Source organism: Urtica dioica, chromosome 1 (assembly GCF_054948205.1).
Source record: "Urtica dioica subsp. dioica isolate 48M chromosome 1, U.dioica_male_clone48M_v1_H2, whole genome shotgun sequence".
Classification (NCBI taxonomy): domain Eukaryota; kingdom Viridiplantae; phylum Streptophyta; class Magnoliopsida; order Rosales; family Urticaceae; genus Urtica; species Urtica dioica.
The window spans coordinates 9,153,837-9,172,655 of NC_142756.1; the positions used below are offsets into that span (position 1 = coordinate 9,153,837).

At 38.9% G+C, this 18,819-nt stretch overlaps 1 pseudogene; it reads right to left on the bottom strand.

Moving 5' to 3' along the window:
- Positions 1–1,193: 1,193 nt before the first annotated feature.
- On the bottom strand, positions 1,194–2,707 carry LOC149407054 (phospholipase A1-IIdelta pseudogene; annotated as a pseudogene).
- Between the last annotated feature and the right edge of the window lie 16,112 nt (positions 2,708–18,819).

Sequence of the window (18,819 nt, forward strand, 5' to 3'; positions counted from 1 at the left end):
GTTTCTACAACACTTAGCCGTAAGCGTTGTAGAATATAGGTTGTAGAATCCAACATTTGTAGTAGTGAAATACCCAAACAAAAAAAACAAAAAAAAAGAGAGAAAGTTGGCCTAGTCATCAAAATAAAAGAGGGAAATAAAGCCCGCTTGATTTTTCAACTTTTAGATGCGATAAATGTCTCATCCAATACTCAATAAAATCTTTAGATGCGACATGTCGCATCTAAATATAAAAATCCAACTTAAAATCATCGAATTTTTGTGAAACTTGGTGATGCGAAGCTATCAACATTAAAAAGTCTATTTTGTAGCAGTGTGTCTTGTATGCACCCTCACTTCACAAAGAAAAGTTACTTGATTAAAATAGACTATTTTTCTCTTACTGATTTCACGCATATTTAAAATTTCAAGATCCTATATTTGTGTCTCCCTCTTGTTCTTTCGAGTTTGCCCTAATTCCTCACTAAAAACTCATGTACGCGACAATGGTGTCCACACGACGTGAAAAGCTATCAGTAAAGGTGGGTCTGAGAAGATTGTCCCCAACAAGCATGGTGTGAAGATATTTCTGGGAAAACCCTTGAAGAGTGTCGATGGTCAGCCGGAGATTCGTCTTTCAAGGATGGACCAGTGATCTATTTCTCCCCATCTTGTTAAACGTGGCATTGTGGTGAAGTACGATGACGTGCCTCCTCCTAACAACAAGAAGCCTATAATAATGTCTTATTTGGTCGGAAATCAGATGGCTCATCATCTGATTGCGATCATCATGCTGTGTTTTCGGCGAGACCTGAGGAAGTGGTCACCGGAACTGAAGATCAAGGTAACCTCTATGTTGATTCTAATCCTAGGGTTACTAAGAATGTAGAAGGCCCGTGAGGAGAATGTTCTTAAGGGCTTGGCTAGTGATGGTTATTAACCCATTGTGAATGCCATGATGAGTCGTGGTGATGGTCTTGACAAGACCAAGAACATTAGTCCTTCCGTTGTTGCTGATTTAGGCTTGGGTGAAAGTCTAAATCAGTCAGTTCATGTGAATCCAGCACAGGAAGCCTTCATTCATGATGTTAGGTCATTTTCTAGGGCCCTTCATGCAATTTAGAATGCTATCGGAAGAGCGCCACATACACAGTGATCTCAACCTAATAACTAGTAGAAAGCTAATAATCAGAAGAATAATAAAATGAATGATATAAAGGCGGCAAGTAAGATATCGATAAATTTTATTCTGCGCGTGTACTTAGAAATACAAACATAGGAAGTGGTGGTCACAAGGGAAAAGACTAGTACATAGGTATTATCATCCCAGGGATCAGCCCACATTTATTCGGCGCATGCGTGCGTAGATATGCATATATTATAAGAAAGATTCCAATAGTTACTTAGGGAAAACCCACTCCTGGGCATTCTTGTCGAAGACGATCCCTTTCTTGTCTTTGTCCTTCCACCAAAACTCGGGGACTTGGGGGCTTTTGTAGAGTCCCGTGTACTTGTTGACCAAGGCCAAGCTCCTTTTGACTTGAAGATTGAACTCCTTGCTGAGGCCGTTCCACCCGGCGACAACATACAACAAAAGCTCAATATTGTGGAGGTGGAATTGCCCTGACAGCAGAGTCTTGATGGGCGTGAAAGTCAACCCCTTAGCATTTCGCGCCTGAACCTCGAGCTCGGCGGTGTTCACGGCCACGTATCCGATGGTTCCGGGGACTTTGGGCACGGGATCGTCCTTGATCTTGGTCTGCAGGACCTTCAGCATAGGAACCTGAAGCACCTTGTCCTTGAAGGCCAAGTTGCCGACCATGGGTGAGCTAAAGACGAAGGCCGTCACAGGAACGTCTCTCCCGGCCACAGCGTTGACCGCTAGGTCGAACCCCGCCAGCGTGGCCAGAGCCCCGCCGAGGCTATGCCCCGTCAGCACGACGCTGGGGCGCGCACTCTTGTGTGCGGCCACAAGCTCCTCGACGGCGGACTGGATCTGAGTCCTCAGGCTCTGGGCGGTGTAGGCCGACCCGGGCGTGGTCGAGGTGTAGACCGACATCCACCCGGCGTGCACCTGCGGCTCGTTCCAACGCATCCACGGGAGGTCGAACTGCCACCCGTCGGGAAAAAGCTTGAGCCGCGCAGTCCGAGACTGCATCAGAAGCGGCTCCGCGGCCACCATCCCGATCCTCATGTTGCTCACCCACTCGGCCGACACCACCGTGCCGCGCAGGACCACGAAGATCTCGAGCCGCCCCGTGGCCTTGATCTGCTGGTCGGAGCTGCACGCCACGAAGCCGATCCAGTTGGAGGAGCGGTCGCCGTCCCACGGGTTCCGGATGTTTCCCCGCGGCGTCTCGAACAACGCCGCCTTCACTGCGCCCAGTCCCGAGGTGGCGTATAAGAACTTGTGGATCCTGTATTTGGAGGCGTCCACCAGGCCCACCTTGTCGAACAGCTCCTCCTTCGTGTAGAGGCTGTTTCCGGCGGTGGCCGTGTTGGTGTCGCTGTTGAAGGCGTCGTAAGTGGCGGCCGCGAAGTTGCCGCAGGTCAGGATGAATTTCGGCAGATCCAGGTCAAGAGCAGGCTCCAGCATTCCGCTCCACTTGTCCTTACCCATGACTCGCTCCCACTTCGCTCCCGCCATTCTCTCTTTTCGATCTTTTTTTTTTATTTTTTTATTTTTTATGTGTTTCTTGACGTTGGGTGCTTCGTTATCCAAGCTTACACTGCTTCTCTTCATCCATATATATACACGCACACATTGACATACTGGTTAGTGGACACTGCCGTGTAATTCCTTCTAACAAGTAATTTCACGTCCTACCATGGCCAAACCTATTGTGCGTACAACAATAATTCCGAGTTCTAAATTTTAACATGTTCTTCTCATTTTTCTCTGAAAAACATCCACGTCATATATCAATATTACGGCACGTCAGCTTATACACCCATCTTCTCCTTCCTTCCTATCTATACGTAATTAGTAGACTATGCCATGTTTTTAAGAGTCTCTCTCGCTACATTAGTGAGTCCAGCTACTTCATAAAATTGCCCCTATACCGTCATTTTCTCTCTTTCATAAACAGCCACATCTCGTGTCGTATTTGTATAAGCTCATGTATATGTACAGTATTATATTTGAATATTGCAATCAGATACTTTGATTTGTTATCATTATTTTAAATTATGTAAACATGTTTTATTATGTTTAAACAAAGGAACGTGTAGCAATTTAAAATTGGTCAACGTTTCGTTAATATGCTGTAAATAGCCATATTGTTTACGTGGCAGCTTATTAATTAAATACACTTTTGCCCTTATTTAATTCGCAAAAACCGAATAGGGAAGTTTTCAAATTTGAAATTTGAAATTTCCTGCAGATTTTGAAAATTAATAGCCCATTTATTGTTATGTTTTTGGAAGTTTTTAGCGTTGACTTTAGGTAATTAGTATCTATTTTCGTGGTTAAACTCTGTAAATATATTCTTCATTTATTGATATTATTATTTTTTCTTCCATATATTCATAATTTCCAGAATTTTCGTGCTCAAAATATTTCCAGAATTTTTTTTCAGTTCAGTTATACTGTAAATATGCTTCTTATTTACAATGAATATACTGTAAATATGTTTTGCATTTACAATGAATATACTGTAAATATGCTTCTTATTTACACGAATATACTGTAAATATGTTTTCTATGAACAACAACAAAAAAAAAACTGTTCTTCGCGGTGTCGCAGATCGGGACCTTGGACGCAGATCGCGGAGAGGAGGACGAAGTGACGCTTTACAGCGGTGGTGGTCGTGATTATTAGTGGTGGTCGATATTATTAGTGGTGGCGGCGGCCTGAAGGCGGTGCTGCCTCTCGCACGCACGGGGAGAACCATTTCACACGCACGTACGCCCAGAACCATTTATGGCTGTGAAATCAACTCTCCGGTGCTCTCTGCGTCGTTTCCCGTGTCTCCTCTCGGTCCGGCATCCTCGGCGGCTCGTGGCTGTCCTTGTTTTCTCGGCTGGAACACGCGCGAGTGGTGCTCGGTCTCGGCCATTGATGGCGCGCAAGGAATGAAAAAGAAGATAGGAGAAGGAGATGAAGGAGACGATGACGATGAGAGAGAGAGGAGGGGGTGCTCGGGCTCGGCCATTGATGGCGGCCAAGTCTCTTTTTTTTTCTTTTTTTCTTTTTTTTCCCGAAGAGCAGTAAAAATAGCGACCAAATTTGTGGTGCGTGATGTTTAAATTCGTTTGTTAATGCATTTATGGAGTCTTAAATGCTCCCTTGATTTTTGCAAGGTAGTTATGGTCGGATTTTTTCTTTCCTTTTTAATTATTTCGCTGAAAATAATGGGCGGGAATAACAAAGGGCAATCACGTCCAAATTTGACTGTTAATAAATGACACTGGCTATTTACAGCTTATTAACGAAAGGTGGGCTAAAAATAAATTGCCTATTTTCAGGAGGCTATATAGCTTAATTACCCGTGTACAGATACTTTGATTTGTTATCATTATTTTAAATTATGTAAACATGTTTTATTATGTTTGAGCACGAAAATTCTGGAAATTATGAATATATGGAAGATAAAATAATAATATCAATAAATGAAGAATATATTTACAGAGTTTAACCACGAAAATAGATACTAATTACCTAAAGTCAACGCTAAAAACTTCCAAAAACATAACAATAAATGGGCTATTAATTTTCAAAATCTGCAGGAAATTTCAAATTTCAAATTTGAAAACTTCTCTATTCGGTTTCTGCGAATTAAATAAGGGCAAAAGTGTAAACCTAATTTAATTAATAAGCCAATTATTTGTACACATGTCAAATTGGTGACGTGCGACATATTGACATATTCTAAGTACAAGAAACATGTTTACTGTAAATTATCTTGTGATTGTTGACTATTAAAATAAGTACACATGTCAGAAGAAGTTTAGATATATGTAGAGAGTTTAAAAAACACACAATAAAAAAATAAAATATAAAGTTTCAAAAAATCTGAATTATAAAATATGTGATTTAGCATAATATGTTTTTGGAAAGATTTAGACAAATATAGTGACTAACACTCTAATTTTTAATATACATACTTAATTTTTCTGATGACATAAATATAATTATCTTGAAATTTAAAAGACAAATTTATAATTTTATCGGGGTGTACTAAATTGTTTTTAGATGAATAGTAAATCATACTTCTCTTATATATATATAAAATGTAACTAATAAGTTGAATATTTATATGTGATCATAAACTTAGAAAAATCTTGACGCCAAATTTTTTTTTAAAATTTCTTGAAGCTCTCAAAATGATTTAATAACCAACTTGAATATTTTTACGAGCTTCTCCGGTGCGTTTTCCAACCTAACAGTATTTATTGTTTTCATTCTATATGTGGGTACGTGGCAGTAGTGGTACTGTCTGTACTGTAACACTTTCACATCTCATGGTCCACATACTGTGGATAGTGCCGTGTAATTCCTTCCAAACAATTAAAAAAAAAAACGTTAAAATATTCGACCGTCCACCCGAAAGCTATAGCATTAATTCTAAATTCTGAATTCTAACATGTTCTTTTCATTTTTTATGAAAACTTCCAATTCATATACTATGGCACAATCACGCAAACTCACTTTTTATATCTTTACTTGTAGTTCATATGAATTCGGTATCAGATTCGTCACGGGAACAATAAATTCGCACGGGGACCATCTTATTTTAAATATTGTGTATACATCTAATAAATCGAAAATTTAGCAGAAAATGTTCCTGTTAAAAAAAAAAAAACAAATTAAGCAGAGAATGTTAAGGTATTAAGTCTCTATTTGGCATCATAACTAGTTAAGAAAATCATAAATAAAAATTTATTTTCAGAATAACCTTTACGACGTGTTTATCGCTTATCTTTGACTTTTTTTGTCTCTCTTTTTAATCAGTGCTAAAATATACAGATTTTTACTTTCTTTTATGGTAAAAGTTTTTATTTATTTTTTAGATAATTGTTTGGAAGACATCCTAGTGGTGTTTAATACGTGAAAAACTGTAAAAAAAATATATTTTATTTTTTTGAAAGCGGATAAAAATACAATGCCAAACAGCCTTTTATTTATTGATTTATTTTTTTAAGAGGTTAAAACAGCCTTAACTATCTATTTAAAATAGGGAAATGAATTACTACAAAAAGGCCTTCGATGGAAAATAGCAAGTGGTATGCTTATCAACATCACAACAGATCCATGGATCCCAACCTCATCTACTTTCAAACCTATTAGTTATAAACCTGAAGGCTCAAATTTATGTGTATCTCATTTGCGCTTAGAAAACAAATAATGGAATATGCCTATGCCCCTTTACATTTTCAGTGAGTTAGACGTCCAACGAATTTAAGCCATTCCCTTAAGCCTAAAAGATAATAATGACCAATTAATTTGGCATTACACGATTAATCTGAAAACTATCAAGTCGAATCAGGCTATAAATTAACCAGTCATAAACCTCTCGAGGCATCCACATCGGACTCATCTTCAACTCAACTATGGTGAAAAAGTTTATGGCACAGTCAAGTCCCCAATAAAGTGAAATCTTTTATTTGGCGAGCATATTAGGACGCTATTCCCACGGCCACTGGACTTTATAGACGCAAAATTATTCAATCACCAAAATGTAATATATGCACTGGACTTGGGAAACAGTAAGCCATATCCTCATTCAGTGCAAGTTCGCAAAAGAAATTTGGAGAACCTCTTCCATTAAGCTAAGTTTCAAATAGCTCTATAATCTTACTTTTGTTGACGTCTCACATTTGATCCAAAATTCTCTTAATAAACAAGACTTCTCCTTGTTCCTTTGTATCGCTCAAGGTCTATTTGGAATGCTAGGAATAAAAGGCATTACGAAAAATTAAGAAGGACCCTTACCAGACCTCGTGGATGTCAATTTTTCTTCTTGAATTTCAGTCTGTCCAATCCAGACGGTCATCTACATATAGCTTGAGGAGAGTTACCTAGATGGAAAAGGGTTCCCGAGCTTTCTCCTCCGAGCTAAGCTTGTTGGATGAGTTTCTGGAGTACTGTAAGCTGGTCATTGTTGAATGATGAGATCACCTAAGGTGGAAGTCGATGTAGCGGATTAGGGATAGAGATAACTTCAAGTTTGGTGGTTTTCCATGGAGTTTCCAGCATGATTATCAAGTATGACCAAGTTGTCTACAATGGTCGTAGTAGGGCCTAGCTTTACGTGGCTTGTTGGCTGCGGAAGCGCGAGCTGCTAAGCTTTCATCATAGGTGATGAGAGCAGATGAGTCTGAGCTCGAATTGGATTTATTTCTTCCAAGCATGATTTTCTCCTGCTTTCCTCGTGTTTGACCACAGAGAAGGCTTCCCGGAGAGATGGTAGTGGTTTCGTGCTGAGAATCCTATATCGGTCTTCGTCCAAGTCCTTGTTGAGTTTGGATAATATCTTGAACACACGTTTGGTCTCCACGATGCAGTGGTAGAGCTTTGCGTCTTCATGACAGGTCCACTGATGGTTTTCATAGAGACCGATCTTCTATCATAAATGCGTGAGAGAGCTGAAGTACTAAGTGACAGACATCTCTCCTTGATGTGAATCGTGGAGAGTGCTCTCAGTCTCAAATAGCTCGGACGCGTCTTCTGAGTTAGAGAAAATTTCTCTAGCAGCTTCCCAGATTTATGTCGCTGTGGAGTTAGAGAAGATTCATTGAGTTTATGAGACAGGACATTACCATGCTATTTTCAACCTTCCAACCCTTGTATGCCGAATCTTTGCACTTCAAAACTTTCGCCATGTCAGTGAGGTAGTCGTACTTGCTTCGCCCGGAGATGAACATGAGTACAGATTATGACCACTGAAGAAAATTGTGAACATTGAGTTTGTGACTCGTGATATGATGGGAAAATTGATCGAGATTTGACTGAGTGGGCATTATTTGAGAGACCAATGAAGTGGTGTTAAGGGCAAAGGAGTTTTCGAAGGTCTTAGAATGTATTCTAGTTGTTATTATGAATTAATGATTAATTTACAAGTATCTATAGAGTTTCAAAAAAATAGGAATTAAATGAGAACATTCACAACTAACTACATCGGAAAAAATAGAGTAATAAATTCCGATATTATAGTCTCAACAACGGTGGTGATTCGGAGGTCGTGCCAATATGGACTAATTGATTGAGAATACGAGCTGAAGAGGAGTTGAGATGGGAAGACGAGCTGAATTTCAATGTGTATATATATATATATATATATATATATTAGAAAAGTACAACATATCCTAAGTGGAATTTAAATATTGTTCAGTCAATAAAAATATATGTATTATTTGCCACCTTTACAATTCTCTGTGTGGGAAAAATAAATATAAGTGCTTAGATGGCGTATACAAATAATTGACTTTAAAAATAAAAACTTAATAACATTTTTATATATATTGTGTAATTTTTCAAATAAGTTAGACGATAATTCAAGCTTTAATTGGTTAGTGTCAAAATGAAAAGAAAAAAATTTAAATTAAATTATTAAAGTGTGGTTAAGTTAATATTCCTAATAGCAAAATAAAAAAAATGGCAAATACATATGAAATGGACGTATCAGGTGTTGACAAGTTTTCATAATCATAGTCGGATTAGGAAAAGAGGGACATACTAGGAAAGTCACTCTTACGTGGTCATCGCAGCATAGTGATATATGCATATATGATCAGAGAGTAAGAGTGTAGTGTGTTTGGTTCAAACAAGTTTAGCGATATATATGGCCATCAACGTTAGTGATTGTGAGGAGGGTTCGAGAGTGGAAAGAGTGTCAGCGATGAAATCACGCTTCGCCTGATTGACAAGGCTCAACAAACTCTATCCGAAGGTCAAGAAAAGAGAATGAGAGAAGCAGTTAATCGCGAAGTGATTTCAGAAACAAGAAAGGATGAGAGGTCATTTCGAAGAAGAAAAGCCGATTTCTCTGCGGTGAACTGGTTAATTTTTTTCTTTATCTTTACTTGAAGTTCACTGAATTCATAAGTGTTGAAATCGAGCTCGTCAGCTCGTCCTTCCGCGTCGAGCTCGCTCGAGCTCGTCAGCTCGCCCTTCCGCGTCGAGCTCGCCAGCTTGCCCTTCCGCTGATAAGCTTGCCTCGGAAGTCCTCTCCTTGGAACTCATTCCACATGGGAAATTGTCGCATTTATTTCTCATGTTACTTCCTATGTCTTGCTCTCTGTGTATATTTATTATTCTCTTTTTCCTAGAAGTAGTTATTACAAATGTATTTATTACACTCTCTCTTGTACCCACCATATGTATAAATAGGTGATACAAATTAATATATAAAATGAGAAATATTCAAAGTCTCGGAACACTCTCTCTCTTCTCCGATTCTCTCTTTCTTTATCTTCTCTCCAGATTCGACTCTCTCTCTCTCTAAACTTCAACATGGTATCAGAGCAGGGAAAATCAACCACCATGAACACCACTCAGACCACGCCCACTCAGTCGCAATCTGAATCCTTCTCCCAACACATCACGAGCCACAAACTCAATGGCCACAACTTCCTACAGTGGTCCCAATCTGTGCTCATGTTCATATCGGGACGAGGTAAAGATGACTACCTCACAGGCGTGGCCACATCTCCTGTGATCGAAGATCCAACGTTCAAGAGTTGGAAGGCCGAAAACAGCATGGTGATGTCCTGGCTCATAAACTCTATGCTCCTCGAAATCGGAGAAACCTTCCTACTTTACCGAACGGCAGCAGAAATCTGGCAAGCAGCTAGAGAAATCTTCTCCAACTCAGAAGATATGTCCGAGCTGTTTGAAACTGAGAACACTCTCCACGACCTACGTCAAGGAGAGATGTCTGTTACTCAGTTCTTCAGCTCGCTCACACATCTATGGCAGAAGATCGACCTCTACGAACAGCACCAGTGGACCAGCTCCGAAGACTCAAAAATCTACCGCAGGATAGTGGAGACCAAACGTGTGTTTAAACTACTATCCGGCCTCAACCAAGACCTTGATGAGGTCAGAGGTCGAATACTTAGTACAAAACCACTACCATCTCTCCGTGAAGCCTTCTCCGCGGTCAGACACGAGGAAAGCAGGAGGAAACTCATGCTGGGAGTTATCAAATCGAGCTCACTTCCGGGCTCATCCTCAGACTCGTCCGCCCTCACCACACATGGAGACGAAGTTCTTGCAGCCCGCGTCTCAACAGAGAAAACTCGCAAACCTCGCCCCTACTGCGATCATTGCCACTAGTACAAAATATAGCATCATGTGCGACTTTTTTCGCACCTGAAAGTGCAAAAGTCGCACCTGAAAGTACTTTCAGGTGCGACTTTAAATGCGACAAAGTCGCACCCAAAAGTCCGCACCTAATAATCCTCTTGATTATCAAGTGCGACAAGTCGCACCTGAAAGTCTTATACTATCAGGTGCGACTAGTCGCACCTGAAATTCTTGACTATCAGGTGCGACTAGTCGCACCTGATGCTCTTTATCTTTTTTAAAAAAAATTAACAATTACTATTATCAGGATCCTGGAACAGACGTGAATACCTAATCAACAATTACTATTAAGAGAAGATTGAAAATCAATGATAGAAGAATCAACATTTGAAGAGCTGAAAATGTCAAATCTCTGATTTCAGAAACAGATATGCATAACATCAGCGTCTACGGTTTCCAGAAACAGATATATATATTAATTAACATGTCGAACATTACCCGAACGAAGATATTTTTTAATCTTTGTGGTGCTAAAATAACTTTATAAAACATAATACATGAGTAAAAGTTAAAATATTTAAAAAAAAATTAATTTGTTATTAAAATAACAGCCAAAATAACAAGGCATAGGAAAAGTAGCAGATACTACATAATATGTTACCTGAACTTTGTGTAATGCTATCTGAACAAGACACAACAGCAAGCATAGAGAGTTCAAGATGGTAATCAACACTACAGACATTTTGCACCAGCTTTCCCTTTTGGGTTAATCCATTATTGATAGAGGTGTTGGGTTCTCGGCTGATCTCAATATGCTGAAGGGAACCATCTGATGTCACAACTGTGAAGCTACACCTAGATAGATTTTTGTTTAACGTACAAGCAAGTAAAAAAAAATTCGAGTCAAGTTTTGTTTCAACCCAGAGTAATGACCGGAAATCCACAAACACAAATAATTATTAAAAATACTAATTGAAAGAAGAACAACTTACAAACAAGATGTATGTACATCAGAATCCTCATTTGCAAGGACCTTTATGATTGGCGAAGAGACTTTTAATTGCCTCTTCGTAATCCTAACTATCTCGTCCCCATTGGCTTTGATAAAATACAGAGTGTCTGTATCATCAACTACTCCAAGAACCGCATGGCTTTCTGACCAAGTCCCAGTTGGAAACGTAACAAGGCTGCGAGCTACCACAGTTTTTACTCGTCAGAAAATAGGGTTTTTTCGCTACCGAAACCAATCAACACTTGTCCACATAATACATTCATGAATCCGGGAAGGGTTCGAGCTTTTTATATATTACAATATATAATCAGCATATTAAAACTAATCAAAACTAATTTCATTATATTCCTAATTGATAAATTACAATATATCTTAATTTTAATTTCATTAACTAATTACAATTCCTAATTGATAAATTACAATATATCAAAACTAATTAAAACAAAAACAAATTTAAACTAATCACATTATTACAATTACTAATCAATTAACTAATTAACTAATTACAATTCCTAATTGATAAACTAATCACATTATTACAATTATTAATCTTAATTTTAATTTCATTAACTAATTATAATTCCTAATTGATAAATTACAATATATAAAAACTAATTAAAACAAAAACAAATTTAAACTATACATTAACCTAAACATATTAGTATATCACAAACTAAACTAATTAAAATTTCACCATTTCACAAACTAAACTTAACTAAACATATTACTATTTCACAATTTCACAAACTAATCACAAATTCTAAACTAAACACTAACCTGACCCACTAGCGCTTAAGCCATCATAACTCGAGCTACAAAACTTGAAATCGATTGATTCTAGTGGCAAATGAAAGTAGACTCATGTAGCTTTCTAACGAGATATTACAAGCATATATACGACAAGAATAGCTATCTCAAAAACCAATTGGCCGGCGCCCGCGTCTTTAGCAAGTTGGATTTAAAGAGTGGCTACCATCAAATGGCTTGTCATGCCATTCGGTCTCTCCAATGCGCCGAGCACTTTTATGCGTGTGATGAACCAAGCGTTACACCCCTTTATCGGTCACTTTGTCGTAGTTTATTTCGATGATATCTTGATCTATAGTGCTAACCCCGCGGTTCATTTGTAACACCTTCGGGAGGTCCTTGATGTCTTTCGCAGCCACTCGTTTTTTGCCGCCGCGGGAAAATGCGCCTTTCTCACGGACTGCGTGGCTTTCTTGGGTTACATCGTCTCGGCCGAGGGACTTTGTGTTGATCCTTCCAAGGTGCAAGCAGTGGCTTCTTGGCCGCGTCCAAACACTGTCACCGAGGTTCGTAGCTTTCACGGACTTGCCTCATTCTACCGGCGGTTCATTCCACATTTTAGCTCCATTATGGCTCCGATCACCGAGTATATCCGCACCGGGCGCTTCCAATGGACAGCCCAAGCCTCCGAGTCCTTTGACTTGATAAAAGCCAAACTCACCTCGGCTCCGATTCTCATGCTTCCGGATTTCGGGCAACCATTTTTACTCCATTGTGATGCGTCGAAAGTCGGTATTGGTGCCGACCGGTCGCCTACTTTAGCGAGAAACTTACCGGGCCCAAATCTCGCTATAATACTTATGACGTGGAGTTTTACGCGATAGTCCGAGCGATACACCATTGGCGGCATTATCTTTTCCACAAGGAGTTTGTGCTCTACACCGACCACAGCGCACTCAAACACCTCGGCACTCAAGATAAGGTATCGTCTCGCCACGCCTCTTGGATTGCATTTTTGCAACAATTTACGTTCTCCATAAAGCATAAAGCAGGGGTCTTGAACCGAGTGGCCGATGCGTTGAGCCGCCGCCATGCCTTTCTCACTGAATTACACGTCGAGACACCAGGCTTTGATGCTTTGGTCGACCAATATGCTACGGATCCATTTTTTGCAGCGGTCATCGAGCGCCTCAACGCGGGAGAGCAGCTCGATTTCTCTTGGTCCGAGGGCTTCCTATTTTTCCGCGGAAAACTTTGTATTCCAGAGGGAAGCATACGCCTCAAGATCATTCGGGACCTCCACAACGAGGGACACGTGGGCCGTGACCGTACCCTCCACCTCGTGACCGCGTCGTATGTTTGGCCCTCCATGCGGAAGGAAGTGGCTCGTTTCGTTGATCGTTGCCGCACTTGCCACCTCGCTAAAGACAAAGCCACCAACGCCGGGATGTACATGCCGTTGCCGATTCCGACTCAACCGTGGGTCGACATTAGTATGGACTGCGTCCTCGGTCTTCCCCGCACAGTACGTGGTCATGACTCCATCTTCGTTGTTGTGGATCGCTTCTCAAAGATGGCACATTTTATTCCATGCAAGAAGACCTCCGATGCCGTTCACGTCGCCGGATTATTCTTTCGCGAGATTTACCGGCTCAACGGTCTCGTCGTCCATTGTGTCGGACCGTGACACCCGGTTCTTAAGCCACTTTTGGCGTAGTCTATGGCGCTTGGGGAACACGCGGCTTGACTTTAGTAGCGCGTATCATCCGCAAACCGATGGGAAAACCGAAGTTGTAAACCAGTCTCTTGGCGATCTTTTGCGTTGTCTCGTCGGAGAAGCCATCAAGACGTGGGATTTGAAGCTTTGCCAAGCGGAATTTGCTCACAATCACGCCGTCAACCGAAGCACCGGTCTTAGCCCGTTCCGTGTCATCTACGGCATGATCCCGCGCTGTCCGCTGGACCTCGCTCCGGTTCCAGCCCCTCATCGCCCACATGGTGATGCCGCTGACTTTGTCCAGCAGCTCCAACAGGTCCACCATCAAACCGTCACCAATCTCCAAGCTGCCAATGAGTCGTACAAGCGTTCCGCCGATGCCAAACGCTGACCGGTCGAGTTCGATGTGGGAGACTTCGTGTGGGCCGTCCTCACCAAAGACCGCATTCCGGCACATGAGTACAACAAGCTCAAACCGAAAACGATAGGCCCCGTGGAGATCATCGAGAAGATTAACCCCAATGCCTACCGTTTGCAGCTTCCTAGTCACATTCGCACGTTAGACGTTTTTAACGTCAAACATCTCCGTCTCTACACCGGTGATAACTCCGACGACAACGTTGGCGAAAATTCGGGGTCGAAAATGGCGCGCTAGGGTTAGGGCTAGCATTTATGGAGACGTGGGACCGACGTACTGGAAAGTGTTACGGAGATTGCATGGCGATTTCCCAGGATTTGCATCTTCATGAGCGTTTATTTCCAGCATTTACTTACGTTATTTACTGCCATTATTGTTGTTATTTGTTTTCCCATATTAGACTTATTTGTTGCCATTTTTAGCTATTTCCTTTCTTCCCTCCTCTCTTGCTCGACCATTACTTATATGGGAGAGGTGATTATGGTTTGGACACAGTTTTTTTTTTATGATAAAATAATAGTCAACTTCCTGAGTTGCAATTTGCGGTTTCATTCTTTCCGATTCTTCGTTCATACATCAAGAGAGAGTCAAAGAAAAAAGAGGAAGATCCCAAGAAAGATCCAGCGAATTAAAAATTAAGAATTTTTCCGTCGAACTACGTGTGAGATATTACAACTAGACCAAACCAAGGATTAAAATCTCGCATCTCGCGGTCGTACCACACTTTTAATTTTGAGGGTATCTCGTCTCGTACCGTGGTATTCGGTGGTATTTGATGAACGTACGGGGTATCTCGTACCGTGTGGTAAACTACATTCCGCGGGATATACCGTCTAAACAAGAGTATTCCACGGGGTATTTAAACAATTTTTTAATTAAATTTTATTTAAATTTAGGGTACACAAAAAATTAAATTTTAAAATAAAATTTTCAACATTTCACACATAGAATTCTAATAGAGTACAAATCAATACACATTTAGATCAAATTAATTATTACAAAATACATATAAATCAACAAAATAAATAATTGAATTCGGATAAAAAAAACTCATTTTAAAACAACATCAACATTAACAATATCATGTAATTATTCAAATAACTACCTAAATTCGGATTATAAAAAATCCATATAAAATCAAGTGAACAAATACTCGGGCAGAAAATCTATGTCTTCTTCTTCGTACATCATAATTTCATTAAAAACCATCCAAAAATCAACATCTAAAGTCTAAATCGGGCAGAAAATCCATTCAAAAATCAATTAAAAACATTAAAATAACACCCGAACACTTATCCCGCATAAAATGACGAAAAACGGCGAGATTTGAGCAAAAATGAACATATATTGGACGAAAAATGAAGATATCTCGCGAGATTGAGAGTGATGCGAGGAATAGCGCGAGATTTCATGAGAAATGCTATAACTCGCGAGATAAACTCATACCCTTCTCGCAACTTTCATTTTTGCAAGATCTCGCACGATAGACCCCCATCTCGCGCGAGATTTTAACCCTTGGACCAAACTAGCTTCACCATTTCGGCCATGTTACACAACCCTATCTCATATTGTGCAAACGCCCAACATCATGATATTGAGTCTTGTAACATATTAGATGTGCAGTAAAATCATTTATTATTACTAACATGTGAGTATTTTATTTAATTTTATCACTCATCACCTATTCATTACTATTCTTAAATCTTGGTGCACGCCTTTACCCCGACGATCTAAAAAATACACATCTAGGATCAATCGGCACAACTACCCTGTGATACCTGAAAAAACTGATTTTATGATTAATCGTGTGAAAACTAAGATAATTAAACAAAATAAATTTACAAATGTTAAAAGTACAAACTTACTCAAAATTCCACGACATAATTATTATTTGACCAGGAATCAAAGAGCTAGCTCATTCTCGTATAGACAAATTGGCTACTCACGTTTCTTTGTCTCTTTGATTATTATAATTAAATATTCACCTGAAATTAACCGATCTATAAAATAGTGAAAGTTTATATATAATTAGTGAAATACCAAAATATGCGAGCAATGTTTATGACAACAATAATGACAACATAAATTTGGCTATTTCATGAGGTTTAAAAAATTGGTAAAGTGCAACATATGCCATATAGGATATTTAAATATATTTTTGTTAATAATAATAGAAGAATTCGTTGTAATTAGTCAATCTCTTCATATTTTTTTTTTTTTAAATTTTAGTCAAAATTTTATTTGATTAAGAAAATAGTCCACTAAGTCGAAGTAAATTAAATGAACTAAAGCAGTTAACTTCGGTCTGGTTGACTATTTTTCTTAATAAAAAGAAACTTTGGATTTAAAAAAAAAAAAGTGAGCTGTTGAGCTACTCACATAATTGTCTTATAATAACATGTGTATTATTTGCCACCTTATTCATCATTGTGTATAAAAATAAATATAAGTGGTTATATGACGTAGACAAATAATTGTCATGAATGTTTAAAAAAATGTCATTAAAAAGAAAATATTATTTTTTTTATGTATTTTGTATTTTTTCAAAGGAATTTGTGCATGAAGTAGTCAATTTATATTAATTTTTTTAGTAAAATAGCCACAGTTTTGTAGGCTATTGCATAACTACATAGTATAAAATACTAATACATACCCCTTCATGTTTGGGTACATATTATTTTATTTTGAAATTCGTACATAACTTTATCAATTTTTTTAGCTCATAAACTCAATTTCGATCCATCAATTAAGTTTGAAATTGTCTGTTTTGATTTTCATCATAATTTCTTAATTTTTAAAACTCTGGTCGTTATGTTTGTGAATCAATTTTTCAGAATTTCAAAATAAATAATCTAAGTGTCTACATTTTTATCCACTGTTTTTAATGCACTTTTTATACCAAACCGTGTCAAAACTAATTCCATCATGCTTTCAGTTTTGTTAATCGAGTTTCAAAAAACACACAAATAATAAAAAAAAATATTACATACAAAAACTCTTTTTTTTCAGGACAATGTACACGATTTTCAAAATATTTAATCGTGCCTTCAAAAAAATTAATCAACTTCTAAAAAAAACGTGGCTAAAAATCAATTTTTGAATCTGCTATTCAAACAAGTAACAAAACTGCTGCGAGCTCGAATTAACATCGATGGAGAACGGGAATAAAGCGACGCAAGGCAAGCGCGGCGGCGAATTGATGACATCGTACGAATCCGGGGACGATAACCGCGAGACCGGCGAGCGAGGCCTAATAATCTCGGTAGGCACGAACTCTTCTTGGGCCTCGACGAGGAGATGATAAGAAAATTAGATGTGTAGTAAAATGATAAACTATGACTAACACATGAAATAAACAGTTCATAGTTGTTTGTAACAATTGTATCTAACAGAAAAATAAACAGTTTATAGAAATAAACAGTTTATCAACGGTTTATAGTTGTTTATTAGTATATGTCAGATGCTTAAATAACATAAACCAAAGATATGAAAACAAAACATATTCAAACACATTCAAACAAGTTCCTTAGATCTAACATTGTTGGTTAATGTTCTATGAAGAAAGTGGGAAGAACAACATCATTTCATCGTCGTTGTCGTCATCATCATCATCACAACAAATAAAAATGAAACGCAAAAAAAATTATAATAGTACCCCCCCAACTAAAATCAAGAAAAAGAGAAGAAAAAAGAGAAAAACTATTGTGACGGAAAATCAGCAGCGAGAATCCCTGTAAACAACATTGTAATTGGATAAAGATCGACATTATTGAATGGGCAGAGAATTCTTTAATGAGGTCACGTAATGAGTTGGTTTTTCATACCAACAATTAATTACAAGTTCATGAGATTGAAGAGTTATAACACTAAATAAAGATAATACATGCCCAAGTATGAAAGGAGAAGAAAGACGAACCTATAACAAGACAGGTCGACGACGAATAAATAGTCATTAAAGTCAACTTTATTTCAATACCTCGGTGCGAGCGTCTCCGATCTCCGACCGCATAATATTCTACATTAGGTCCGCTCAAGGGCCAACCGGTTTAGGTAATATTTAATGTGATCTCCTACAAGAAAAGTTATTTTTGGGGGAGGTCTGTTTCGTTCATAGCCTCTCTTTGTTTTTGTACCTTATGTTAGACCTTGGAGTTAATCCTCTTTGTCGTTGTGATTGTTAATTATTCCATTGTGATTTGTTCCCACTTCCATTGAGGAACCTCGATTAGTTGTAATTCTCCAGCTGGTCGTTGATGTTCGGCCTTCACTTTCTGGCATGTAAGGCATTTACTGACAAACTTTGCAACGTTGCCCTTTATCCGATTCCACCAGAAGTGTTCTCGAAGGCCTTGGTACATCTTCGTGGACCATGGGTGGACTGCATAGGGAGTCTCATGTGCTTCGGTCAAAATCTGTCTTCGTAACTCATTTTCGTTGGGTACACAGATCCTTCCATCGAAAAAGAGTACATCATTCTCCGCAAGAGAAAATTTTGACTCCTGACCATCCAGTGGATTGTCTTTCAGCCTTGACATCTTAGGATCACGTCCTTGCGCTTCTTTGATTCTCTCGAACAGATCTGATTTTAAGGTCATGTTGGCTAGTCCCCGGGTGACAATTTCAACTTCCATGTTGATTTCCTCAACAATTCGAGGAGATAATGGATGATTTGCTTACTTGATGCATGCAACTTAGT